The 27376-nt window shown below is 46.5% G+C and overlaps 1 protein-coding gene and 1 long non-coding RNA gene across 8 annotated transcripts in view; one reads left to right on the top strand and one right to left on the bottom strand.

Annotated features, from left to right (window-relative positions):
- OSBPL10 (oxysterol binding protein like 10) overlaps positions 1 to 27376 on the bottom strand; it is a 377433-nt gene that overhangs the window by 38010 nt on the left and 312047 nt on the right. The window lies entirely within an intron of this gene.
- On the top strand, positions 16878 to 27372 carry LOC125965611 (uncharacterized). Its single transcript, XR_007479700.1, has 4 exons — positions 16878 to 17302; positions 23406 to 23934; positions 24353 to 24417; positions 26625 to 27372. It is a non-coding gene; the product is annotated as an uncharacterized LOC125965611 (long non-coding RNA).

Genomic DNA, 27376 nt, shown 5'->3' with positions numbered 1-27376 from the left:
GAGATTTCGAAGAACAAGGCTTTGATGGAGTTTTAAAGACAGAAAACCTTCCCTTTTAGGGTCAAGGGTTTGCAGATTCTGCTGTTCTGATGTGAAATCCACAACAACGGTAACGGTCAGTGGATCCAAGTCTGCTTTCCACAGTCAGGCCCACGTGCTCATCACATCCTCACCCCCCCGCTCATCAAGTTCTGCTCCTCTCCTGGGTACCCCTGTATGCCCACGCCCTCCTATACCAATGGATTTCTGCTTGTAAAGTGATGACAACCGTCCTGAGGTGATCAAAGGTGGCAGAACGGTCTTTCTCTACCTCAGAAGAAAACTGAAAATAAGAAATGGCTTTTTCTTATTTTCTGAGACAGTTCCTAAGACTGAGACAGTTCCTAAGACTCAAGCAAGAAGAATCTTTAAATACTGCCGTTCCCCAGAGAGCTCTGCAAATGAGCCAGCCCGAACCGTAAAAATGTACACAAACGTGAAGATAAAATGGAATCAGAATATGTTGTAAAGAGAAGCAGGCTTTGGAAAAAAGAGGTCTTTAATAAAAACAAAAAATTATGACTCAGTATCGCTTACCACATGAGTACCGCAGGACGTGGGGTGCTACAACAATCCAGTGACTCTTGCCTTGTTAGCAAATGGTGGGGGGACGGACAAGCAAAGGTGATGGACAGGAAAAGGCCACCTGGCAGCTGGGGTCCAGGGGCACCCCTGGTAGCTCCGCAGTGACCTGGGCCCTAAAGCAAGGATCCTTAATCTGGGCCCTGTGGACACTCGTTAAGATACCTACCCATACCCTTGACATTTCATATACAAATTGTGTGTCTGGGCATTTTACGGAGAGAGGGTCCTGCTCTCCATGGATTCTTAGAAGGGTATCTGTCCAGGGCTGACCTCAGGCCTCGCAAGGTCTGCAGGGTCTCAAGGTCTGAAGGGTCATGGAAGAGAGATGGGCTCTCAGGGTGGGAAGTGGTTGAATCAAAGACGGTCCCAGCACCTGCAGACGTGCCCCTGCCTTACCACCAACCTCTACTCCTTATCTGATAGGAGGCAGCTCCTCCACGGGCCAAGGACCAGAGCCAGAAGCAACACCGTGACTTGAGTTAGGTTTACGTGGGTCCAGCGGTCCCGTCAAGGGGGACACCGGTGTAGGGGAGACACTGAACATTCTTAGCGTCTCTTCTTTTTCACAAAATTTTAATTCTTCAATACAAATGCGAATTCCAAGCAAGACTGCAATTCCAACCTCTTTTATTCAATACACATACGTGACTTAATTACAGTTGGAGTCAGTTCCAGGAAGAACCCAGGAAACAGACATTTATCTTTAGAGTCCATTCAATTCCCTGCCGGAGGCCTCACTCCACCCCCACGCTCCCAAATCCACCCCCCCCTCCCAGGCCTCGCTCCCTATGTTCCCTTCCTCAGACGGTGTACGTCTCTCTTCACAATGATCTCTCCTTCTTTCTTAACTGAGACCTGGCCCTCAGACAGCTGGGGCCAGTATAAGCAGTTGGATCTATTGTACTAACATCCTCTTTAACCTAATGTCTTAAAGGGCTGAACCCTGAGACTCAAGGCATTCGAGAGAGGCCTGGGCATTACCCAGCCTTCCCAAAAGCCTTTTCACTGTTGGGTGGGGAGCAGCTCCACAAAGAGCCCTGAAAACCCAGACGTGCGGGTGTGAGGGGTCTCCTCCAGCAAGGATCGGGATGGACTCCTACAGCCATCTTCTGCCAGGTAAGAGGTATTCTTAACTAAACAACGTCTTCAGCAGAAAAACATAATCCACTGAGCTCACGTTAGCCACCACCCTCCTGAAATTCTACCGGACCAAGATACAAAGCCGGCTAGAGAATGAACATTCTCCTCTGGCAGCGAACACACTTCAGCTCAATCATTTTTAAAGCCTGGCATCTCTCCCCGCACGCTGGTACCTTGGCATGGAGGCACGGGTGGGTTGTGCCATCCCAAAGAACCTTGGCATTGAACGCAAGAACCCAACGTAGCCCAGATATCGTCCTTACAGGAAAAGGGGGGAACATGTCAAGAAGACTCTCTGGTATTCTGGGGGCCAGCGAAAGGTGGGCAGCGGGGAAGAAGACCCAGAGCATCACCGCCCTCAGATACCCTCAAATGAGAGCAATGTCTGTATCACAGCAGCAGGCAGAAGAGTAACCAGGAAATGACGTGTCCTCTTACGTGACGTGCTTCTCAAGCCCACAACTACACAGAACATGCAATGACATGCAATCGCGGCCGCCAGGGCGAGTCTGCTTTTGCTGACCAGGGGATAAAAGTCAAGAGAAGCTGGTCTTCCAGAAAATAAGAGGTTTTAGGAAAAATAGGAACGTGAAACATGGACAGAGCTTAGGGGGTCAGAGAGACTGGGAGGGTGGGTACATGGAGACAGACCAAGGGGACAAAAAAAAGGAAATCCAGTGAACACTGGAAGAAAAGCAAGAGGGTGTGAGTGTCTAAGAGGTACAAGTACCCAGGGACCAACAACCAAACCAATTTTTTTTTTGGTTCTAATGATAAATGGTATTACTGTCTCTTTAATTTCTAGTCATTTTTTCATCTCAATAGTCACAGTGTATTTAACCAAGTTATCACAACCATGACTCGGTCCTCAGAGCGCATCTTCATATCAGTAACATTTTATCAGTAAATCCTAAGAAGCCCCGCCTGACAGCCCAAGGTCACGAGAACTGGCACAGCTGGATCCGAGGAGCCGGTCCAACTTGGGGCTCAAGTCAGCAAGCATCAGCAGAGCCTGGAGCCCCCAAAGATAGCCAGACGTCCAGCAAATTCCACCAGTAATTTCTGGCCCTCATTCCCCAACAGGAAACGTCTACCCCGTGACTGTCAAGTGCACGGCCCTCCCTACCACGCGCTTGGAAGAATTATCTCCCGAGGACAGACACAGACGTGAAGTTTGTCCTCTGAACGTGCAGTGGCTGCTCCTGGGGACCTACTGCTCTCCCCACGCTCAGCACAGGCGGGGTTTCTCCTCCAGAAGAGTCTCTCTAATTCCCCAAAAGTAGGCCATCCTTGCTCGGTGGAAGGGCTCTCGGTCGGAACGGATGGATGCTTGTCTCTGGTCACAAGTCATGCCAGAGGCCTGCCGTCGGCCACACGTCTTCGGATGGTGTCTGGTCCGGCTGACGGCCCTCGGCCCTGATGCAGGGCGGCAGCTGAAGGTTCCTCACATGTACCGTCCTCTCTGTGGAGCCACGTCGAAGCCAGGCCACCGACTGGGCCTCGGAGGCCACCCCCTTAGTTAGGGGACCTCATCTGGCCATTTGGAGGTAGGTACAATGAGGCCACCGTGGCGAGGTGGGGGGGACCTGACGGAGAAGTTGGCTCTTATCCTTGACAGGTTCAAGTACAAGCATGTCCACGCAGCCTGCTGGTCCCAGCTGCCATCTGGGGGGCACTGAGTTGGCTGCCACTGCCATCATAATCCTTCTGCCGCCTCCCAGTGGATGCGCTGGCTTTCTGGCTCTACCCACACATACATACACATTTACCACACTTGGCTCTCACAGACTGCAAGCACAGATGCTCGTCCTGAGCAAAGGGGCCGACCTGCAGAAAGGTTAATTTTAAATCAAAGACATCCTGGAAGGCAGAAGGAAGTTGCTTCTGGGGAGGGGTGTGGAGCGGGGGGTACATTCGTCATCAGCCAAGGTCATCGGGAACATCACACCAAGAAGGTTTAAAAAGCGTTCCTTTCAAGACACGTGAGGTAATAAGCATTCAGAGGGAGGAGAATCGCCAGCCCTTTTCCAGCATCCATGCGTCTACTTGAAAATCATTTTAAACGAAAGCAGAAAAGAAAGGAATTGCGAAGGAGCAAAGGAAACCTCAAGAAAGCACCGCAAAGGAAAAAGGAAGCAGCAGCTGCAAACACAGAGGGAGGTGATTATTTTGCAGTTGAGGTTCTGGAAGCACATCAGCAGGACCCCTGGCCCTGGCATGTGGGCACCGGGAATCACGGGGAGGGTGCCAGCATGGTGGGTCAAGCAAAGTACTAGCGCCGCATCCAGTGCTTTACGGCCTTTTCTCCATCAGCAGAAGTCCAGCCCTTTCCAGCCCAGCCCAGCACTGAATTCACAGCCGGGCCGAGGGCTCAGCAAAGCTCTGCAGGGTGAAGGGGCACGCCCACCGCGCCCTAGTCCTGGGTGGCACCAGCAGCACGGGTCACGCTTCCCAACTCACAGGAAGCCCCTGAGGATGGGGATAAAGGTCATGAGAAGGAGAAGAAAGGGGATGCATCACCACAGCTCTGCAAGGCAGCAAAGCATCCAGGGAGAGCTCTGCGCGGTGGCTGCAGAGAGACGGCCCTGGACATAAATCCTGAATCCGCCACCTTCCACCTGGCAGGCTGTCTCCTCACCTGTGAAGTGGAGATGGTACCACCCACCCCCTGGAGGGCTGCTGAGAGGCCCGGGGAAGTCAGGGCACGGGAAGTGGGTGCAGAGGGAACACTGAGCAAAAGCCTGCTGCTCTCGTGAGGCTGCAGCATCCTCATGGGCACATGGTGGACCTGCGGCCACGGGGATCTAGAAACCACAGCTGAAGTGCCCACCACCCCTGCTTGCGCTCGTTCCCGTCCCGGCAGCATCCTTCTGGAAGCTGCAGGATGCCGCCCATGCTGTCTCCCAGGCCCTCCGCAGCAATGATGACACCGAGGGTTCTGGGGCTGCAAAGGTCCAGGCCCCCCAAATAGTCCATGGCCCTGACCACGAGGTAGCATCACTTCCTGGACCTGGGGCTGCAGCAGGAAGGGATTCATAGAAATCCATCATCCAACAAATCTCAGCCTAGAGTCACATGCAGATCCGGGAACCACATGGGACAAATACACAGTAGCCAGGACAGTGAATCGGACAGTGCAGGCCATCCCCTGGCCTCAGGAGACCTGCTGTGGTCTGCAGGGAGTGACAGGATGGGGGTGTCTGCCATCCAAGGCTATCCAGGAAAGGCAGGGAAGAAATTCCCTGAGACCCATCCTAGCCTTCCTGGCCTCTGATAAGAGGAAAAGTGGTGGTTTAAGACATAAAAGGACCCCCCCTCCTTCTTGGGGTGGGCTGAAGGGTAAGCAGTCACCAGGCCTGAATGAGTTACCATTGCACCAGCTGCCTCGAACTCAAAGCACCGCGTGAGATGCTGAAGACAGAAGGATGCGGTCTTAAGCCACGGTCTCTGCATTCAACCAGCGGGGATCTGTTGGAGGACCTTTCTTTCTCCAGCCCTGGGTGTGACTGGTAAGTTCCCAACTCATCATTCGACACTTAGTTCAACCATGCTTCACGGGGCAGAGGCGATGCCTCCATCCTAACCAGGAATCCCTAAGCACCCTGTCCGTGCCCAGCTCGGCACTTACCCAACTGTATTTATGCAACTGCCCATCTATCTGCCTTCCCGTCGGAGCAAGACAGTCAGCTCTCTTTTGGTACAGGAACACTGATGATCGGGGCTGGCTGCTTAGGGCTCTGGGTCGACGTGGATTAGAAGCCTCCTCCAGGATCTGGGAGGAAGAATGCCCTGATCCAGCAGCTACACCAGCCGGGAGCTCAGGAGGGGAGAGTGACAGCCATGGCGTTGTCAGCTTACCCACCTCAGAGCTCCGTGATGATGGGAAGCCTGTCTTACTCAGGCTTTCATTTCTAGAATCCCAACACAAAGCCTGGTTTTATAATAGCTGCTCAGTTAAAAAAAAAAATTGTAAGGACTGAATGAATAAAACTAAAGAAAAATTGGGAAAACTGGAGCGTGCAAGACAAAATCCAGATTTAAAATGAGAAGGCCAGCCAGTCACAGAAGACCACATATGACATGATCCCACTTATATGAGATGCCCAGAACAGGCCAATCTACAGGGACAGAAAGTACATTAGTGGTTGGTGGGGGATGGAAGGATGGGGGGATCTGAGGTGACAGCTAAGAGGTAAGGTTCCTTTTGGGGTGATGAAAATATCCTAAAGCTGACCGTAGCGCTGGTGGTACATAGCTGGGAGCATCCTCAAATCCACAGGATGGCACACTCCAAATGGCATGTGAATTATATCTCAATAAAGCTGTTATTTTAAAATTAAAAAAAAAAAAATAAAAGCACACATGATGCAAAGTCAAACAAGGCCAGAAGGAAGGTGATGTGTGCAGAGCCAGACTCGGGCCTGAGTCTCACCAAGGAGCAGCACTTAGGGCAGCAGAGAAAGGCGGGGCCCTTCCAACCAGAGTGACGTGACAGGGAGGTGTGGCTCAGGCCAGACTGTATGTGGCTTTGCCCTTAGGACTAGACTCACTCCCTTGGAAAGCCCATGTGATTGATGCCGTGGCTTTAAACCATTTGTACACTGATGGCTTCTAAGTTTATATCTCAAGTTCAGCCTTCTCCCCTGACTTCCAGCTTTGTGTGTCCAACTGTCTATCCACACCCCCTAAGCTATTAGGCAGAACAACGGACTCCCAGACACGCCCACGTCCTAATCCCTGGAACCTGTGAATATGTTACTTTACATGAAAAAGTGGCTTTACAGATGTGATTAAAGCCTGGAATCAGGGCAAGTGTCCTGGGTTATCCAGATGGATCCAACAGAATCACAGAAATCCCTAAAATTCGAGACTCTTTCCTGGCTGTGGTCAGAAGAGGAGATGTACTCATGGAAACTGGTCAGACATGCAGCATTGCTGGCTTTGAAGATGGAGGAAGGAGCCACAAGCCAAAGAAAGCAGGCAGCCTCTGACAGCTGGAAAAGGCAAGGAAATTGAGTCTCCCCTAGAGCCTCCAAGAAAAACCTCGATTTTAGCTCCGTGAGACCTATGTCGGACTTCTGACCTACAGAACTATAATACGATCAGTTTGCACTGTTTTGAACCAACAAGTCTGTGATAATTTGTTACAGCAGCAACAGAAAATTAACACACTACCTAATAGGCATATTAAACATAATATATCCAAAACACACCTTGCAACTCACACCTCCAATACGTGATCCTCTGTCTCAGGAAATGGCAACTTCATTTTTCCAGCCACTTGGCCAAAAGCCTCAGCACCACCCCTGACTCCAGTCTTCCTCACGTTCCACCCACACCACAGCCCCCAGCAAACCCTGCCAATTGCATCCACAATCCAATTACTCTCGCAACCTCCACTCCCTGGCACAGGCCACCGTCAGTTCTCACTTATTTACTGCAACAGCTTCCCAGCAAGTCTCCCGCACCCCTTTTAAGGCCTCGGTCTCCTCACAGCAACCAGCAGGCATCTTCAGTCATAACGCAGATCCTCTAACTCATGCTCAAAACACTCCCCACTTCCTTCAGAATCAAAGTTCTCATTGGGGCCCATGAGACCCCATGTGATCTCGCCCCACTGCTTCTCTTACCTTCCTTCCCACCGCATCCCTCCCACACCCTCCTCAGGCCCCGCCAGCCACTTTCTGTTCCTAGAACACATGAAGTGCACGTCTACCTCAGGGCCTTTGCACCTGCTGTTACCACCCTTTTCCCCCTGGATTTCTGCATGGCTTCCTCCCTCCCTTCACTCAGATCTCTACTCAAGTGTCACCTGACTGTCCTCCCCACCTTCCCCATCATGCCCCCCACCAGCTGCTCCTTCCCTCCTGGCACTGATTGTATCATATGCTGATTGATCACCTCTGTCCCCTGAAGAAGGTCAGCTCACGAGAACCAGGCTGTATTTTGTTCACTGTTGTGTCTCTATCAACAAAGATAGGACTTGACACTGACAAATTCCTTGAATGAGTAAATACACACTTGGCTTTCCCCTTTGGAAGTGAGCAACTACGGACCATCACTAAGAGGCTGAAGAATATAACCCAGGCCCCAAGGAATGGCCTGTTAATTAAGCCACGATGTGACTGTCACAGGGGTGACGGGCACTGAGAACCATTCTGGAAGCTTCCTGCAGCCACGGTTCAGCGTGAGGGAGAACGGCATGCACAAACAGACCCATCAGGCTCTGTGTGAGGCACAGGAGAGGAGCACAGACAGTGTAGGACACGGCCTGGGTCCCCCTGGGCCTGCAGCCTCTGTGCAGACAGTGGCTGGTGTGGGCTCCCAGTTGCAGGGTCAACAGCGAGCACCGCAGGAGCCACGGGGGAGCAGCAAGGCGGTGGCAGGCAGTTCAGAAGGAAGAAGCAAGCTCTGGAGGGAGCAAATGGAGCCACAGAGGAGACAGCTCAGGAGATTCAGACGCAGCATCATTCAAGTGGGAAAGAGCCGTTAGCATCTCACCTCGCACACCTCAACGGGCCCCTGCAGCACCCTGCCTTCTCTGTTTCACTCACTATCCTCCTTGTCACCCAGATTTGAGGCCTGCATCTTCACAGACGCCTCCCCAGTGCCCCAGCACCCCGACACCCACCCGCTTACACATCCCTTCCCTCTCCCATCTCTGCCATCACACGCTGGGCCTCGGGCACATCTCATAGGATCCGAACACTTCCCAGATTCTCATCTGCTGCAGACCCCTCCTCTTATGCTCTGTTTCATATTGCGCCACTAGAATGTTCTTCCCAAAACATCCGCTTCTCTGTTCAAAGTCTTCAAGGCCATCCCACAGCCCAGAGAAAACGATCCACTCACTCAGCCCAGCATTTCGGGCTTTCGTCCCCCAGACCCCTGTTGTCACATCCCCTCCTGCTATTCACCTAATCCTCCTGCAGCCTAGACTTACCCTGCCCGGCGCGGTAGCCACCAGCCACAAGTAGCTATTTAAATTAATTAAAATGAAATACAATTTAACCAGCCACACTGTAAGTACTTAGCAGCCACAGGTGGCTGGTGGCTACCATATTGGTCAGTTGGCAAAGAAAATATTTTCATCATTGCACAAGTTCTACACTTTATTTTATTTTAATATTTATTTATTCGGTTGCACTGGGTCTTAGTTGCGGCTTGTGGGCTCCTTAGTTGCGGCTCGCAGACTGCTTAGTTGCAGCACGTGAACTCTTAGTTGCAGCATGCGTGTGAGATCTAGTTTCCTGACCAGGGATGGAACCCAGGTCCCCTGCGTTGGGAGCGTGGAGTCTTAACCACTGCGCCACCAGGGAAGTCCCAAGTTCTACACTCTAAATGTCCCCCCAACTCATTTCCATGCCTCCCACCATTTGCCATTTCTCTGCAGAAAGAGCACCCATGCCCTGATGCAGGCTCTGATGATCCCGGGGCAAAGGGAATCCCTCCCTCCTCTAACACCCCACATGGAAGCCTTGCCAGGGTCACTCACAGGTTACTGCCTTGCCTATCTTTTCCTGACATTTTGGCAATAAAAAGCTCAGTGAGAACAGATCATTTTAAAACTCTAAAATTCCTACTGAACCACAGATGAACCATTTTACAAGCACCTTCACCGAAGAAACAAAAAGACGACAGAATGATATATCGGGGGGGGGGGGGGGTCCCGCTGTGATTTGCTTCTTTTGTAACCATGGATGCGCATCGAGAACAGAATTCTGGCTTTCTATATCCACAGTTGTTAATGATTTATGTTTTGTGCTGGGTGATAGATTTCTTCTGATTCTGCAGATGGTGAATGCCTCTATTCAGAAAATAAACACAAGGAGACTAAAGTCGATGGTACCCCCTTAGTGGTCCTTTCAGAGTCTACACTTGATGCCGCCAATTGCTAGACCACCTTGCTTCTTCCACACATTATGCAGTCATGGGCTCATACTTAGAGGCAGGCACAGGGAAAAAGGATGCAGAGCAAGGAGGGGATGAAGAATGGAGCAGGGAGAAGCTCGGGATCAGGCCTAACACATGGTCCCGAACCTGCAGCCTCAGCATCGCTGGGAACTTGACAGAAATGCAAAGTCTGGGCCCCATCCCAGACTTCCCGACCTGTGCTACGTTTGTGGGGACGGGGGCCCAGACCTGTGTTATGTTTGTGTTTTGATGTTTATTTTTGAATCGAAATAGAATTTATATGGTGCAATGTACAGGCCTTAGTGCGTAGTTCCATGAGTTATGACAAATCACTTTATATTCAATTACTTTTGTTTTCTAACACCTTAACTATTTTTAAGTGTACAGTTCAGCAGTATCAACTCTATTCACATTGCCGGGCAACAGATTCCTGGAACTTTTTCATCTTGCAGAACTGAAACTCTACGCCCACTGTAGGCTTCCAGCCCACCTCCTCCCCTCCCCCTGGAGAACCTGAGTGTTACCAAGCCCCCCAGGTGTTTGGGATGCATGCCAGCACTTGAGAAACCGCTGCTCTAATGATCCCAGGCCATAGGGGCTCCGGAGAGCAGCCCAGAAAAGCAGCAGGCGTGTTAGAGGCCTGGCACCCAGGAAAGATGTAGCAGGAAATGTGTCACTGGCCTTTTCTGATTCCCCAAACCCAATCCTGAGTGCCCAGTGTGGACACGGGAGTCAAACATGGACAAATGGACAACTTCTATCAAAATCTTGTGTAGGCATAAGTTGCAGAAGGAAATTGTATTTCTCAACATTAGACCAGGCTCTGGAAATTTCACTTGATGGCCCAAAAACAGGATCAGAAAGCTATAAACTTGTTTTTGTTTTTATTTATTTTTTGGGGGGGCTACATTGGGTCTTCATTGCTACGCGTGGGCTTTCTCTAGTTGCAGCAAGAGGGGGCTACTCTTCATTGCCGTGCGCGGGCTTCTCACTGCGGTGGCTTTCTTGTTGCGCAGTGTAGGCTCTAGGCGCACGGGCTTCAGTAGTTGTGGCATGCAGGCTCAGTAGTTGTGGCTCACGGGCTCTAAAGCGCAGGCTCAGTAGTTGTGGTGCACGAGCTTAGTTGCTCCATGGCATGTGGGATCTTCCCAGACCAGGGCTCGAACCCATGTCCCCTGCATTGGCAGGCGGATTCTCAACCACTGCGCCACCAGGGAAGCCACACAGAATAGTTTTGATTTACAAGTCATTGGAAGCAAGAGGTATTTACTGTTCTTTGCAGACAAAAAGGGATTGCATCATGAATAATGGAAAAGGCAAAGCCCATTAAAACTGTTCTGCAGATAACGCTCTGTCCAGGCCACCAGGGACATCATTCACAGGGGACTCCTGTGTGCCAGGCACATATCAATACACACAGACGCATCCCAGCCTTCAAGGACCAAAATCAGGGAAATCTATGCCATTTCACTTCAAGGGGTAGAGTTTCTGGATTACTATCCCCTTTGGGAATTTCTGACTCTCAGAAGATCCAATGATTTAGTACCACAAGAAGATCAAAAGCTAGGAATTTCAGAAACAACCCCAAGCTTGGACAATTTTAGATTCTTCACTTCTCTTAAAAACTCTCTGGTATTTGTCTATCATGTCTTGATTTCAGTAAAAACTAACAAACTTAGGGAAAAGCATCTCAGAGAAAACAGGCTCTATCTAGTGTCTTGTAGAAAAAAGAAATAAACCAGAAAGAAAACCACCACAGCTCTTAATTCTACAATGAGGAAGCACCAATAAGGCTCCATTAAACCTACAATCTCTAAATCCCACTCAGTACATTTTGGCTCAAATAGCTGGCATTTTCTCTGCTTTTTAATTTGCATCATGTGCAGCCATTTTTCTAGCCACTGTGATAGCGGATATTAAAAGAAGTTTTCCCTGTACTTTTATTCAAATGGGAATTGATACTCGGGATCTAAGAGGGCAATTGCAGCAATTTTTTTTCATATTATTCACGGCCATAAAATCCAGATGAGGCTTACTATGCCTTCTACGTTAAAAACCATCACAGTATCATACTCTGCTTTGCCCCACTCTCAAATGCTTTATTCAATGAAAACGTCAAGGGGAAATGTGTGAGACAGCTGTAATCATCCCAGGGTAATGAAAACACTGTGTAGTGAGCACTATTAATGATCAGACCTGTGGGTTTAAAACCATATTTCGAAAAGATACATGCACCCCAATGTTCACAGCAACACTATTTACCACAGCCAAGACATGGAAACAACCTAAACGTCCACTGACAGATGAATGGATACAGAAGATGTGGTAGAACACTACAAGCGGAACACTACTCAACCATAAAAAAGAATGAAATAATGTCATTTGCAGCAACAGGGATGGACCTAGAGATGATCATACTAAGTGAAGTAAGTCCGACACAGAAAGACAAATATCTATGATATCACTTATATGTGGAATCTAAAATATGACATAAATGAACTTATCTATGAAACAGACTCACAGACATAGAGAACAGACTTGTGGTTGCCAAGGGGGAGGAGGGTGGGAGAGGGAAGGATTGGGAGTTTGGGATTAGCAGATGCAAACTACTATACTGATATACAGGATGGATAAACAACAAGGTCCTACTGTACAGCACAGGGAACTATATTCAACATCCTATGCTAAATCATAATGGAAAAGAATATGAAAAAGAATATATATATGTATAACTGAATCACTTTGCTGTACAGCAGAAATTAACATTGTAAATCAACCATACTTCAATAAAATATATATTTTTTAAACTGTGGGATTATCATATGTAGCACAAAAAGAGCACAGTAGATTTTAAGGTATGAATGTCTCAGGTAGGACCCACATTCTTTTAAATATTCAATTGTCTCTTCCTTTTCTAGATCATTCTGATGCACAGAATTTCCATGTCTCCAGTATAACACAGTCCTGCAATGACTCTCAGAGCCAGGCTTTCTGTCACCTGGCTAGACATTTGAAAAATGCTCTGTTCCTGAACGATAAATCTTCATCCCATTCATAAAGGGTGATAATGAAACACAGCCCTCTTGTGAGTTTGAAAATACCCCATGGTAGGTGATATTTAACTGAATATTTTACCATGCTATAATCCAATGTCTTTAAAACGAAAAAACAATTTAACTTCTGACATTAAGTACTTCATTTTTGAGAAATAAAACTATTGGGGTTTTTTTTTTCAATTTGATAAATATCCTGCTTAAAACTGCCTTAAAACCCAGCAACATTAGACCCTGGATGGAGACAGTGTCCAAACCAGAACCACCAGAGAATGAGTCACTACACAGTTTGACATCTGCCTGAGGGAGAAGCTGAGGGTAGGAGAACCAATGCTCTCAGTGAGAGGATGCTTGATTCGTGCCGATGATGTTTCCAGGAGGGATGGGTGTACATATTAGCTCCTGTACGTTCCCACAGTGTGATACCTCCCTATAAAACAGCCACCACAATCACAGCAACACCGTGGCTCATCTCAGTGGGCAGCCCTAGACAGCAACACACAAAATTCATTTGAAAGGATGTAAGTAAGGGGAATCTGACTCAAACCAATTCAAGCGAAGGGCTCCTTCATGGGGAAAGTACACCCAAGAAGAGGACAAAATATTTTCCTCATACTATGAAGGACTAATTGGCTTAATATAAAAAGAATTCTTATAAAACATTAATTAGAAAGTCCAACTGAATGGGAAGATGTGCAAAGGCTGTGAACAAGACACTGAAAACAAGAGAAATACAAAGAGCTAATAAATATGTGAAGCATATTCTCAACTTCATTCATAATCATAAAAAGAGAAATTAAACAAGATACCATTTTTCTTCTTAAAAAGCACTGGTAAGAAAATAGGACCTTGGGCTTCCCTGGTGGCGCAGTGGTTGAGGGTCCGCCTGCCGATGCAGAGGACGCAGGTTCGTGCCCCGGTCCGGGAGGATCCCACATGCTGCGGAGCGGCTGGGCCCGTGAGCCATGGCCACTGAGCCTGCGCGTCCAGAGCCTGTGGAGGCCACGGCAGTGAGAGGCCCGCGTACAGCAAAAAAAAAAAAAAAAAAAGAAAAGAAAATAGGACCTTGATATTCATTCTTAATGGCAAAAGAACAGGAAACAGCAGCCCTCACACATTGCTGAGAGTATAAATTTGGCTCAATCTCGGAGGGCAATTTGGTAATACTTTGCAAAATTTTAAATTCCCACGTACGTTGCCTGAATTCCACTGATAGACAGTTTCCCTGTATAAGACATATGTGCATTAGTATGCCAAATATATGTCGAGCACTACCTGTAAAAGAAAACTGGACTATCTACAAGTCTCTCATGGAGACTGGTTAAATAAATTACGGTACATGATTCCACGAGTTATGATACACCCAGAGTTGAATGCTTTGTGGCTGTTAAAAGGAATGCAAACAATATACCTAAAGTCTATTGTAAATTAAAGAGCCACATTATCTATAGTGTGATACCACTGTTGTAAAAGCTGTTTAAAGTATATATGTTTGCTATGCAAACAGACTCCCCAGAAGAGATACAGTAGCTCCCTGTAGGAGGTATGTTGGAAGGAAGAAAGACTTCCTTCTGACTTCCTATAAGTCCTATGCTGTGTTTACGCAACAATTACTCTGCAAAAATTTTTCAGGTCCTCCTCCTCCCGGTGCCAAGATCTGAACTGTGTGAACTGTCAGAGACGACCTCATGGGTCACGTCTGGCTTAATACTGAGGCTCTTGGGGGCAGCAGAGGGGATGGAGGGGTGAGGAGCAGCAGCAGGCTGGGAAAAGTCAGCTTGGCAAAGTTTCACTCTGGACAAAAGGCACAGCCAGTTACTTTCCTCCCGACAACACATCCAGCTGAGCTGACTGCTTTCCTCCAAGGGAGCAATGGAACCACTGGCTCTCTTTCAAGTCAGAGGTCCATCCCACTTTTATTTTCATGGTTTATCTAACGTCTTTGTGATTGCCAACCAACTCACTTGCTATGTAGGCTGAATAACAGCCCAAAGATGTGTGGTCCTAATCCCCAGGATGGTGACTGGGTTAGGCTATATGGCAATGGGGAATTCAGGGTGCTAATCAGCTTAAAGTAGGGAGACTGTCCTAGATTATCTGGGTGGGCCCAGTGTAACCACAAGGATCCTTAAAAGTGGAAGAGGAAGGCAGAAGAGAGAAATCACAGGGAGACAGGACTATGGAAGCAGAGTCAAAGAGATGCAAGGTTCCTAGCCCTGAAGATGGAGGAAGGGGCCACAAGCCAAGGAATGCAGGCAGCCGCCAGAAGCTGGAAAAGCCAAGGAAATGGATTCACCCCAGAGCCTCCAGAAAGGAATGCCGTTCTGCTGACACCTGGACTTTAGCCCACTGAGACCTGCGTAACACTTCTAATCTACAGAACTATAAGAGGATAAATTTGTGTCTTTTAGGCTAAGTTTGTGGCCATTTGTTACAGCAGCAACAGGAAACTAATACAACCTACCTGATATTTCCTTTATGTCTCTACACTCCAGACTTCCTCTTGTGGGCAAAGCTGGGGTGTGCTGTGAAAATCAACCCACCTGGGCAGCCTGCCTTAGAGATGCCCACTGGATTGGGCCCACCCTGCCAGCTGGCTGGGTGATTTTAGGACTTCCTCAGAGAGAAGCCAGGCAAGACACCTACCTTGCAACAAAACTGCCTTGATAATGCTTAAATCAGCTCTACCTGGAGAAGCCCAGTTTGAGTAAGTTATTAATGGAAGCCCTTTGTGAATCAGGCCCCAGCGTATAAATATATACATTTGTCATCATTTACACCCAGAATACTCTTTTGGAAGACTACATAAGAGAAATGAATCTCGCGTGAGGAACCCAGAAGAGCTTAACAACAAATGCTCATAGGGCTTCCTCAACCAACTTACTATCTACAGACTGGGGTAAGAGAGGCAGGTCAAAGACAATTTGAATAAGACTCTGACTACTGAGTACCTACTGTGTGCCAGGCACCGAGATGAACACTGACAATACACCGTCTCATCGAGTTCTCATCACATTTCCATCAGGAAATTACTACGATCATTACCATTGATAATTCGCATGCCCACGTTCTCACAGACAGTAAGTCCAAGAGCTGGGGTCCAACCAACTCTGTGAGCCTCCACAGCTGGAACCCTAGAGACATCATGCTAACCCCCACATCGAGGGACAACTTAAACTGACATCTACTCTAGACCAGATCCAAGAGAAGAAAGAGAATCAGCTTCATTCCTATGATCTAGAAATGCAATCATTTAACCTCACCTCTCCAAAATACCCCTGTAGCTTTGAAACACATTTTTACTCATCTCAAGAGCCAAACTACCTGAAAGAGGATCTCTCACTGTCTTTGTTATTGTTTTGTATCTTATGTTCTACTGATTGCTTCTTTAAGGAATCTGTGTTCTAAAAAAATATAAACAAAAAGCTTGCTTTTGTGAGGTGGGCACTCTGATGCTTATAAAGGTCTTCTGTTGAGGTTCAGGAAGGAATTGTTATGACATCTGTCCCCACTTTTCTACTCACCTAGTGAAGAACCACTGATCTCATAGAGCAGCATCTAAAACAGAAAGGTGTTTCCTCATTCTGGGAATTTCTATGCAAGATCCCATTCTAAATAAGGTTTTTAGCTCTAAAAATGCATCATAATGAAATTAAAAGGCATGTAAACATAAAAATAGTCCCTTTCTCTTGCTTGCATTTCTTTTCTCACTTCAGTGCAGGAAATTGGTTTCAGTCACTATAAGAAAACCTCACACTCCCCAAAGGAGTTGTTTTCTCCCCAAATTACATGGTTTTTTTTTTTTTAAGACAGAACTACAAACTGGCCCTGCATTTTAGTACACAAGCCATTGAAAAGAAGATATTTGGGATCTGAAACACATTTTCCAAAGAAGAATGTCATTCATGGTGTAGGTGCATTTCCAGAGTAACCCACAAAGCTCTTTCAAACTCAGAATGTGGATTAAATACTATACATTTGCTGTAGGAAGATCTGATACTCTTGCAGTATTACTTTAACTATAAAACAATCAAGTTCTATACATTTCTTATTCTTTTTCAAGGAAAGCAATTCTGATGAGATCAAGGAAAATGTGAAGAGAGATTTGGGGCAATCTGAAGGACATTTCCATGGCTTTAAGGATTGATATACTGTTCTCAGTTAGGTTTAATTTCATTTCCAAAAAAGTTATGGTTTCCTTTTCCTCCAAATGGCTGTATTTCTGCCCAGCTTCTTATACTTATTTGTGATGAGGTCATTTGCCGGGATTACTGTAGCTAATAAAGGGAGCCACAAATGACATAGGACAGTCCGATGTCTCATTAGCTGGCTGCAGATGGTGAATGGCAGAGAAAAGGGACCCGGGACTTTGGGGAAGCGATGGCTATGAGTTGTCCTCAGAGGAGAAAGAAGACGGTCGTGACAGGGTGTCACATGACACTTGACTTCATCTGTCACCTCACAAAGCCTACCTGCTTGGCCCCTGCTGCTCTAATATCTGCAGGGGCAAGGAGAGCTTTGGTGCTGGGGTGACTGGGGACAGGATGGACAGCCAGACAGCTGCTGGTAAGGTAAGTTCAAGTATCAGAGGGGCAGTTGTTTGAGTCCTATATCCAGAGGGGGTAAAATCTTTATCAGAACTTAGACAATTTCATTCACACATACACATACCATCTCCATTCTGCTGAGCTGCTCATCTATCACCATTACCAAAAAATTTTAAATTTACAATTATAATATAGCACAGAGGCAGCCCCTGCACCGCACCCCATAATCCATCTACAAAACTAATCCACATTGCAAAAGGGATCCGAGAACTCATTGATTAATTCAGGCAGAGCCCGAAGTATATGTGAGAAAAGATTTTCCTCTTTTCTTCCATAACATTCTTTCCCCAAGGTCATAAATCTCTGAGCATCGACTTCACATCTCTGGAAAGTGAACGGCATCTGAGACAGCATATAAATCACCTCGAGAAGAGTTATTCATTGTGGGCAAATAAAAATGTAAGCCGGGCAGATGGTGAAGAGCTCGTTTCTACTGGTAGTATCCCATGGGGCGAGGCAGGCTAGGGGGAAAGCAGACAGGGTTGTGAAATTTGGGGCCACAGGGATAGGAAGAAAATAAATACCCAAAACAACAGGACACTAAACATTATCCTACCACATGGCTACAATCTCTTCAACTCTTCACCAATGCTTCAGATCTGACTTTCTCCCTCTATGGCCAAAGAACTGATATCAGGGCAAAGAGAAGAGGACTCAGGATAGGGGGTTGGGGGGAGGGAAAACCCATACTAAACACTGCAGTGCTTTAAGCCCTCTTCATTCACCAGTTTCAAAGTGCTTAATCCTTTGGGGACTGCGGCGGGATAGAAGAGATTATACCACCTGGTGCTGATTTTTTTTCATATGGCTCCAGCTCACAACTGGCAAATCCAAGATGGCTGTGTCCCCAACACTCTGGTGGGTGTTTATGTCACAAAGCCACAGTGGCCTGGGGGGAGGGGAGGAAAGGGAGGCAACACGGTGACCACCCCCAAGGCTCCCCGAAGACTGGCCTGTTCTAGGGTTGAACCCACTGGAAGCCCCAGACACACCCTACTGGCCCCTGAGCAGGTGTGATTGGGGACCTATGACTATACTCCACCTCGCTCTTATAAAAGCAACACCAGCCAAGAAAACAAAACTTTATTATCACCCACAAAAAGGGATATGAAAAAAGGAAAAGGAATGAAGGGAAGAAAAGTCATTGAAAAAAGTAGCAAAAATTGAAATGAATCCCCCAAAGCTGCACAGGAAATGACACTGCTGTGCCTCTGAGAGCTCATTAATGTGGCCAGAAACCAAGTTCAAGAAGCCCTTGAAAAATGCACACAGAGCTTACGTTTGTGTGTGATGGCTATGTTTGCTGTCCATTTGTTAAGAAGAGAAGAGGGCAGAAAAACGCTCTTTTTGACAGATAGGAGCTCTCGGCCATGGGAAGAGAGATTGTTCTCAGCAATCACAGCCTGTGAGAACACCACAGAAATATGTCTCCAAATGCCATGATGCCAGATGCCACAGACGGTCATCTTAACTACCACGGCCTGCAGCCACAGACAACCAGCACCTCCATGGTGCTGGCAAATTAACCTGGAAACATCACTTGGCTAAAAACCATTTCTCCTGCTTCTAATCTCAAGTTATAAAAAAATAACTATTGTGAAAAATGCACAGAGTTAATAAGCTGAGTATCTTAGCTCAGGCTAACAAAATACCATAGACTGGGTGGTTTAAACAACAGGAGTTTATTTCCTCACAGTTCTAGAGGCTGGAAGTCCTGGATCAGGGGGCTAGCATGGCTGGGTTCTGGTGAGAGCTCTCTTCCTGGTTTGCAGACGGCTGCCTTCTGCTGTGTCCTCACAGGGTGGAAAGTGAGAGAGAGAGATCTCTCTCCCTCTTCCTTCCAAGGCTACAGTCTTATTGGATTAGGGCCCCACCCTTAAGACCTCATTTAACCTTAATTGCCTCCTAAAGACCCTAACTCTCAGATACAGTCCTATTAGGGGTTAGGGCTTCAACATATGAATTTGCAGGGAGGTGAGTGTATAATTCATCTCATAGTACTGAGCTATGAAAATCTGCTAAACTAAGGAGTTCTCCATTCTATGTCCATCACATAGTAGCGCAATGAATGTTTGATGAATGAACAAATAACTGAGAAGATGAATAATTACTATCTTACTATACTGGGAACACAGAGCATACTTATGAGAGAGCAGTCTATTTTCAAGCACAAGCAACAACCTGGATCCTTCTGATTTCTAAGTGTCAAGGGTCTGGTAGCCAGGAGGTGTCTCTTCTACATTTGCACAGTGGATGGACTGTTTTCTCTCCAAACCAACAGCCAGAAGAGGAGAAGAAAAAACCCAGATGATTAAAAGACACTCCCCATTCCATAATGACAGAACCTAAATGGAATGCCCTCTGTGGATCTTCTGAAAAGGTTATAATAAGAGTTCCACACATCACCACCACCACCACCTAGTACCTGTTGGTAGGTCGAGGCCAACGACCAGAAATGGACTAATTAGTAAGAAAGCCATCTGACTAGGGAGGTCCAGGACACTGGCCATCAATGAATCACTTGTCACAGCAGCATACATAACTCACCTGCCACTCAACAGGTTAGACTTACCCCTAGGAAAGAGAGAGGGACAGAGATGAAGACGGGGAGAAGGATGCCCTCAGGCTATGAACAGTACAGATGGACTTTATCATTCACGTCCATTCATTCATCACATATTTACAGAGTGTCTACTATGCCCACGGTGCTTTCCTAAATATTTTGGAGTCTTCAATGAGGGATCAGAGAGAGGTCTACACTCAAAAAAGTTGGTCTATGAGATGAAACAGTCGGGCTAGAAAAGCCTTTTTTTCCCTGGGTTGGGATCTGGGAATCTGTAATTCTTTTGAATTTTTATTGGAGTATAGTTGATTTACAATGTTGTGCTACTTTCTGCTGTACAGCAAAGTGAATCAGTTATACATATACACATACCTACTCTTTTTTAGATTCTTTTCCCACATAGGTCTTTACAGAGTATTGGGTAGAGTTGCCTGTACTATACAGTAGGTCCTTAATAGTTACCTATCTTAGATACAGTAGTGTGTATGTGTCAATCCCAATCTCCCAATTTATCCCTCCCTCCCCACTAGAAAAGTCCTATGGAAACTGAAGATGAGCACTGCAGGAAGAAAACCTGCTTGGGGCAGGTATGGGGGTCCAGCCACACTCTCTGTTACTCCCCAAGGCTAATGGGGACCCAATGTGGGTCCCCCTAGGACTCGAGATCCCTGTGATTTAGCACCCTCCTCCAAAGCCATGGAGGGTGACTGTGGTAACTCTAAAGCAGTCATGGAAACCCAGTTGCTGGGTCTTGGGGGGGCTCTAGTTCTGGTTATGAGATAACAAGAAAAGTGTGCCGGGGACCTCCCTTCCCACACAGAGCGTCTTGGGAAGAGCTCTCATCTCGTCCCACGTTCTAAAAGAATGTTGTGAGCAGGTGATGCTTGGGACTGTAGCTGGCATGCTGCCACCATGACAAGCATGGGGATGAAAAGCCAACAGCAAGAAGAATGGAAGAAACCGGTTTTTCTTTTCTTTTTTTTTTAAGAGAGAAGTGATCGATTTTTTGTGTGATAAAAAGCACATGAGGTGTGATAAAAAGCACATGAGATCTACCCTCTTAACAAATGTGGAAGTGCGTAGAACAGTAGTGTTAGCTACACGCAGATGGCTGCACAGAAGACCGCCAGAACCCTTCATCTTGCACGACTGAAACTCTCCACTCACTGGATAGCAACTCCCCATCCCCTCCCCACTGCCCCGGCCACCACCATTCTACTTCCTGTTTCTATCAGTTTGACAACTTTAGATACTTCCTATAAGTGGAATCATGCAGTATTTGTCCTTCTATGACTGGCTTATTTCACTTATTATAATGTTTCTAAAGGTTCATTCCTTTTTTAAGGCTGAATAACAATCTATCATATCATCCCTATACCATATTTTCTTCATTCATTCATCCATTTAGGTTGTTTCCACCTCTTGGCTACAAGGAACAAAGCTGCAATGAGCCCTGGGGTGCAAATATCTCAAGAACCTTATTTCAATTCTTTTGGATAAATACACACAAGTGGAACTGCTGGATCATATGGTAGTCCTAGTTTTAATTTTTTTCAGGAACTGCATACCATTTTCCAGGAGCCTGTATCTTCGAGGCCATCGGGAGTGGTTGCAACAAACCCACGGCCACTCACTGGCAGAAGTCTCACTGTGTGAGAAAATTAAATGTAGTTATTGCTTGAGCTTCTAACTGTTGGGTTCTCTGTTATTTGCAGCTGAAAGAATCCTCCTAGACACAGGAGATGGTGTGGTATATACAGAAGGGCACTGGCTGGGGAGAAAGGAAGTCTAGATGTCCATCCTGCCTTTACCACTGGCCAGTTCTGTGACTCTTGGCAAGTCAGTTAGTCACTCCAGTTTGGGGAGTGGCCACTGGACCCCTAAAGACTATTCTAAGATGTAGTGACTCAAAGGCCATGGCTCAAAGAGAAAAAACATCTGTCCTACAGGATCTGGGAAGAAGAGGCAATCAAACTCTCTAATGACAGGGTGGGGAGTGGGGTAGGAAGGGGTTAATCATATCACCCACGACCTTACTTGTTACAAAGTCCAAATGTGATCGACAACATTTCCTATGTAGCAACCACTAACTTTGTGGAGCTATCACAGAATTCACTAAATTGATTTTCAACCATTATAGGGATGTGTTAGCTGACCCACTCCATGGTCAAACAGCTGACAACAAGTACATGTCAAATATTTTGAACAAATCAGTAAGGTTGAAAATGCGTGTTAAAAGAATTATCCAGGGCTTCCCTGGTGGCGCGGTGGTTGAGAATCTGCCTGCCGATGCAGGGGACACGGGTTCGTGCCCCGGTCCGGGAAGATCCCACATGCCGCGGAGCAACTAGGCCCGTGAACCATGGCCGCTGAGCCTGCACGTCCAGAGCCTGTGCTCCGCAACGGGAGAGGCCACAACAGTGAGAGGCCCGCGTACCGCAAAAAAAAAAAAAAAAAAAGAATTATCCAAAGGATCAAAACAGCATATTACCTTATCTTGAAAAACTCTATCACCATCCCATGCCTGACACTTCATGCTCAGTTAACATCTACCTATACATTGATGTACTGTGGAGATGAAGAATAAAAAGGATCAAAATGGGTTGAGATTACACTGGTCAGGCTTCAACTTGAATGTCAGAGGATTTCAAAACTAACAGCTTTATATGCGGTTAAGTGGTTCAAAAGTTCAGTGCTAAAGATGACAATTCAACCAAGAGCCTGAAAATTCTTCTTGAGGCAAAATTCAGCTAAATCTTTATATCTGTCTCTTTCCCTTATTTGTAAAACAATGCCCTCCCTTGGGGAAGTGGGGATTTTGACACACTTACTTGAAAATTAAATTCTGCAGTTTTCTAACCAAAGCCCACTGGCTAATTTATATGTTGATCGAGTCCTTAGTACTTAGGGACATTATGAGAAGTCCTTCTGAACCTGCTAGATTTGGGGAGTGTAGGTCATGTGGTCTCTTGATGGCATTACTGCCACTGCGATGCAGACAAGTCACCAGGCAAAGTTTTCTAGTGAAACAGTCAACCCAGGGGTTGATAGGAGCTGATGACGTACTCCTGAGACGCGGCTTCAAGACCCCCTGCTGCAGGTCCCCAGTGGAGAGGGATTAACAGGACTGACTCTCCATCTTTTCCCTCCAGGCCAGGGGTCGGTGTCCGGGCACCTAATAACTGCCTCCAACAATTAACACAGCACACATTATGCTAAACAAAGAAAGCCGGGCTCACGTGTACACACTGCGTGATTCCATTTACATGGCATTCTGGAAAAGACAAAACTACGTGGACAGAAAGCAGATGAGCGCTTGCCAGGGGCTAGGGGAGGAGTTAAACACAAAGGAACACAAGGGAATCTTGGAAAGCGATGGAACTGTTGTAACAGATCAAAGTTCAGAAGTGGTAAAATTGCATTTTAAAGGGGTGAATTTCATTATTTATGAATTTACCTCGATAACCCTGACTTTTACCACAAATTAGGGTTTCTGTCTCTCAGAAACAGCCTCCAGGAAGGTGGGTAAACATGGTGACATGTGAGCTGCCGTTGAGGATTGTCCCCATGCCACCCACTGCTTCCCTATGCCAACAGCCCAACCAGTCAGGATCCAGGGCCAGGAATGGAAACCACTCCAGGTATTTCAATCAGGAAGGGATTTGATATGGGAATTAGGTGCTTATAGCATCACTGGTCTGGCGGAAGGCCAGAACAGAAGGCCCCCTTAGACTTTTTCATGCAAGGACACACCACTGCAGGTATCCTTGATCCAAGTGTCGGGATGCTGCCGGCGCTGCGGCCACAACAGCCTCTCCTGCCAACGCAGGGGGACAGAGGCCCCAGAACAACGAGTCTGGCCACTGCACCTGCCTCTAAATACTCACATCCCCTTGACCCTGTCCGCCAGCAGCACCAGCAGAAGGAATCTGGTCCTCGCCTCAGCTTCCAACTCTCAAACAAATGCACTGAGGAAACCGTCATGCATTTAGAAACCTCCCTGTGAGAATGCCTGCAACGTGGACTTGCGTTGGTAGGTTTCCAATCCGGAGGGTGGGTGGAAGGTCAAGAGCGCCAGGCCCAGTACTTCATCTCCCCAGTCACCATTCCTCCTGTCCTAAAACAAGGCACTCTTCAACAAAGAAAGCACCACCAAAACCCTTTTCTGTCTAAACTTAAATTTCAAACCGTGCTGAGAGAGTTGAAATATCGTTCTCCTAACGGGGAAACCAAGATCCTAACTCACTTCGTTATGGAAGAATATTTCATTTTCACATTTAGTGGGTCCCAGCCCCAGCCCCAGCCGAATAAAATTTTGAGATCACTGCATCTGATTAACAGAGCCAACCACAATTCTCTTGTAACACACATATTAAATACACGCTGCTCTTCTGAGCTCTATTCTGTTGAGAATGAAACAGACTAAGCTTGAAAATGCATTCATTTTCCAGGTATCTGTAAGTTGTTTTATGGTAAGCCAGAAACAGCGGAGGGGACTGTCACATTGTGATTTATGGTAAGAAATATATATTTGCTTTTTTGTCCCTATTTCCAACACAGAGTTCCTAAAACCCTGGGAATTTCCTAAGAGATGAAAGCTTTAAAGTGTCTTTTGTTATGTTAAGGAATGACTTTTGCAAAGCCCCTAAGGATGGGAGATGGTTGCCAGTGGAGCCAACCCCGGTTATTAGAGGGTTGGAGCTTTCAGTCCTACCCCTGACCTCCGGGGAGGGGAGAGGGCCTGGAGGGTAATTTAATCAACCATGCCTATGTAATGAAGCCTCCTTAAAAACCCTAAAGAACAGGGTTCAGAGAGCTTCATGGTTGGTGGGGAGAGTGGTGCACTCGGAGAGGGCAGGAGGGCATGGAAGCTCCGACCGAGCTCCTTCCCACAGACCTTGCTGTATGCATCTCTTCCTTCTGTTCCTGAATTACATCCTTTTGTAACAAACTGGTAGATGTTTCTCTGAGTTCTGTGAGCCACCCTAGCGAATTAATCAAGCCTGAGGAAGAGGACATGGGAACCTCCAATCCACAGCCGGCTGGTCAGAAGCACAGGTGACAACCTGGATACGTGACTGGCGTCTGAAGTTGATGGGGTGCTCAGTCTTGCAGGACCGAGCCCTTCACCTGTGAGATCTGACGCTCCTTCCAGGTGGACAGTATCAGAATTGAGTTGAATTGTAGGATACCCAGTCTATGTCTGATGGGAATTGGATTGAGTTAATTGCTTGATGGCATTAAAAAATATATATACATTAGGATGTGGTATGTTTTATACCCTAATTTATGCTCCTAAAGACCTAATATGATCAAAACAATAAGCCAGAAGAAAATATTTGGCTAAAGCACCACAATAACTACAATTCCTAGTCTCCCAATGATCACTCACATAGTAACTACATTCTCCACATCAAAAGGGATAAGAAACCTTCTCATAAGGAATTTCACTTCATTCCTTCTTGGGTTATTTCTCCAAATTGTACAAAAGGGAGGCAATGGAAACATTTTCCTTTTTCTGACAAGAAAACTATTGGGTGGCTATGGCTAGCTTCTTCAACTGTTAGGACAAAAAAAAAAAAAAGTGACAAAGCACAACGGCCTAAAATAAAAATAGTGTCCAAGCAACACTAGCTGTTTGGGTTGTGAGAATCATCTACCAGAGCTGTCACTGGAAAAAATGAAGGACGTCTTTGCAAAAGAGCTCTAATCCTTCCTTCTCAGAAAACATTCACACCCGCATCACACCCAATAAGCCTCTCACTGCTGCAAGGGCCACAAGAGTGAGAGGCCCACGTACCGCAAAAAAAAACAAAAACAAAAAACAACTACAAACAATAAATGCTGGAGAGAGCACGGAGAAAAGGGAACCCTCCTACGCTGTTGGTGGGAATGTAAATCGGGGCAGCCACTATTGGGAATAGTAAGGAGGGTCCTCAGAAAACTAAAATTAGAGCTACCATAGGAACCAGCAATCCCAATCCTGGGCATATATCTAGACACAACTCTGATTCAAAAAAATACATGCACCCCTATGTTCACAGCCCCACTATTCACAATAGTCACGACATGGAAGCAACCTAAATGTCCATCAACAGATGAATGGATAAAGAAGATGTGGTACATATATACAATGGAATACTACCCGGCCATATAAAGGAACGAAATAATGCCATATGCAGCAACATGGATGCAACCGGAGACTATCATACTAAGTGAAGCAAATCAGAAAAAGAAAGACAAACACCATATGATATCACTTATATGTGGAATCTAAAATATGACACAAGTGAACCTATCTATGAAACAGAAACAGATTCACAGACATAGAGAAGAGACTTGTACTTGCCAAGGGGGAAGGGGGTTAGGGGAGGGATGGAGTGGGAGGTTGGGGGTAGCAGATGTAAGCTTTTATGGAATGGATAAACAACAAGGTCCTACTGTATAGCACAGGGAACTGTATTCAATATCCTGTGATAAACCATAATGGAAAAGAATATTTAATAATTATATATATATATGTGTAACTAAATCACTTTGCTGTACAGTACAAATTAACACATTATAAATCAACTACACTTAAGTAAATAAATAACCATTTTTTTTAAAAAAAGCTTATTAGGTGACAGCCTCTGTTAGGGTTTCCCTGTGATGCTGCTGGGGATGAGGATCTAAACAGTTATTTCTAAAGATCTAAGAACTTCTCTTTTAATTTCTTTCTAGAGCAAGATTTAGGTATGTGTATTATGCTGTGAACTCCCAAAGGTTCTTTTCCAACAGAATGGAGGTGATTGGAATTCTCAACCCCTTAGCAGCTAAGCACGACCTCCTCAAACGTGACCCCACCCAAGGCTCTCAAAAAAACTACCTGACAGCAAGCTCCGACATCTTCTCAGTTGCCAACTTACCTTGCGAGGCACCCACACGTCAGCTACAAGTGTTTTCCCCCTGAAACTCGGTGTACAGGCAGAGGCAAATACCTTTCAAAATCTCACATCCCCTATCGTTTCATACCCTGCAAAGTCACCTTACAGATACTGATGAAATACTTGCAGGCAGGCCGATCCTGCCTCTGGAAGACCTGAGCCCTCAAGCGGCCCTCGGAGAATAGAATCACGCGAAGCTTGGAGAAACATTTCAATGGATAACCAAGACCATTTGACTGAAGAAGCTGCCTTGGGACTTGCAACCTTACAAAATAGATTTTGCTGCACAATTTTCAGGCTAAAGTGATTTCAATTCAAATGAAGAACCACCTCTAACACATGGTTAAAGTAGGTCCCAGCCCAGTTCACGAGATCATGTCAACAGGACACGTGCAACCAAGAAAGAGAAATTCACTCATGACACCCGGGGAAATTGACAAAATGCAGGCTGCATTTGGCTTCCCTCCAGCTGCCACTTAGAGGCGCAGTTAGTCACAGAGATAGTGTGGGCAGATGACTGGGTCCAGGGAGCCTGTGGGGGCCTGGCTA

The sequence above is a fragment of the Orcinus orca genome, chromosome 10 (assembly GCF_937001465.1).
Source record: "Orcinus orca chromosome 10, mOrcOrc1.1, whole genome shotgun sequence".
In the NCBI taxonomy this organism is placed as follows: domain Eukaryota; kingdom Metazoa; phylum Chordata; class Mammalia; order Artiodactyla; family Delphinidae; genus Orcinus; species Orcinus orca.
This window is presented reverse-complemented; position numbering and strand designations above follow the sequence as displayed.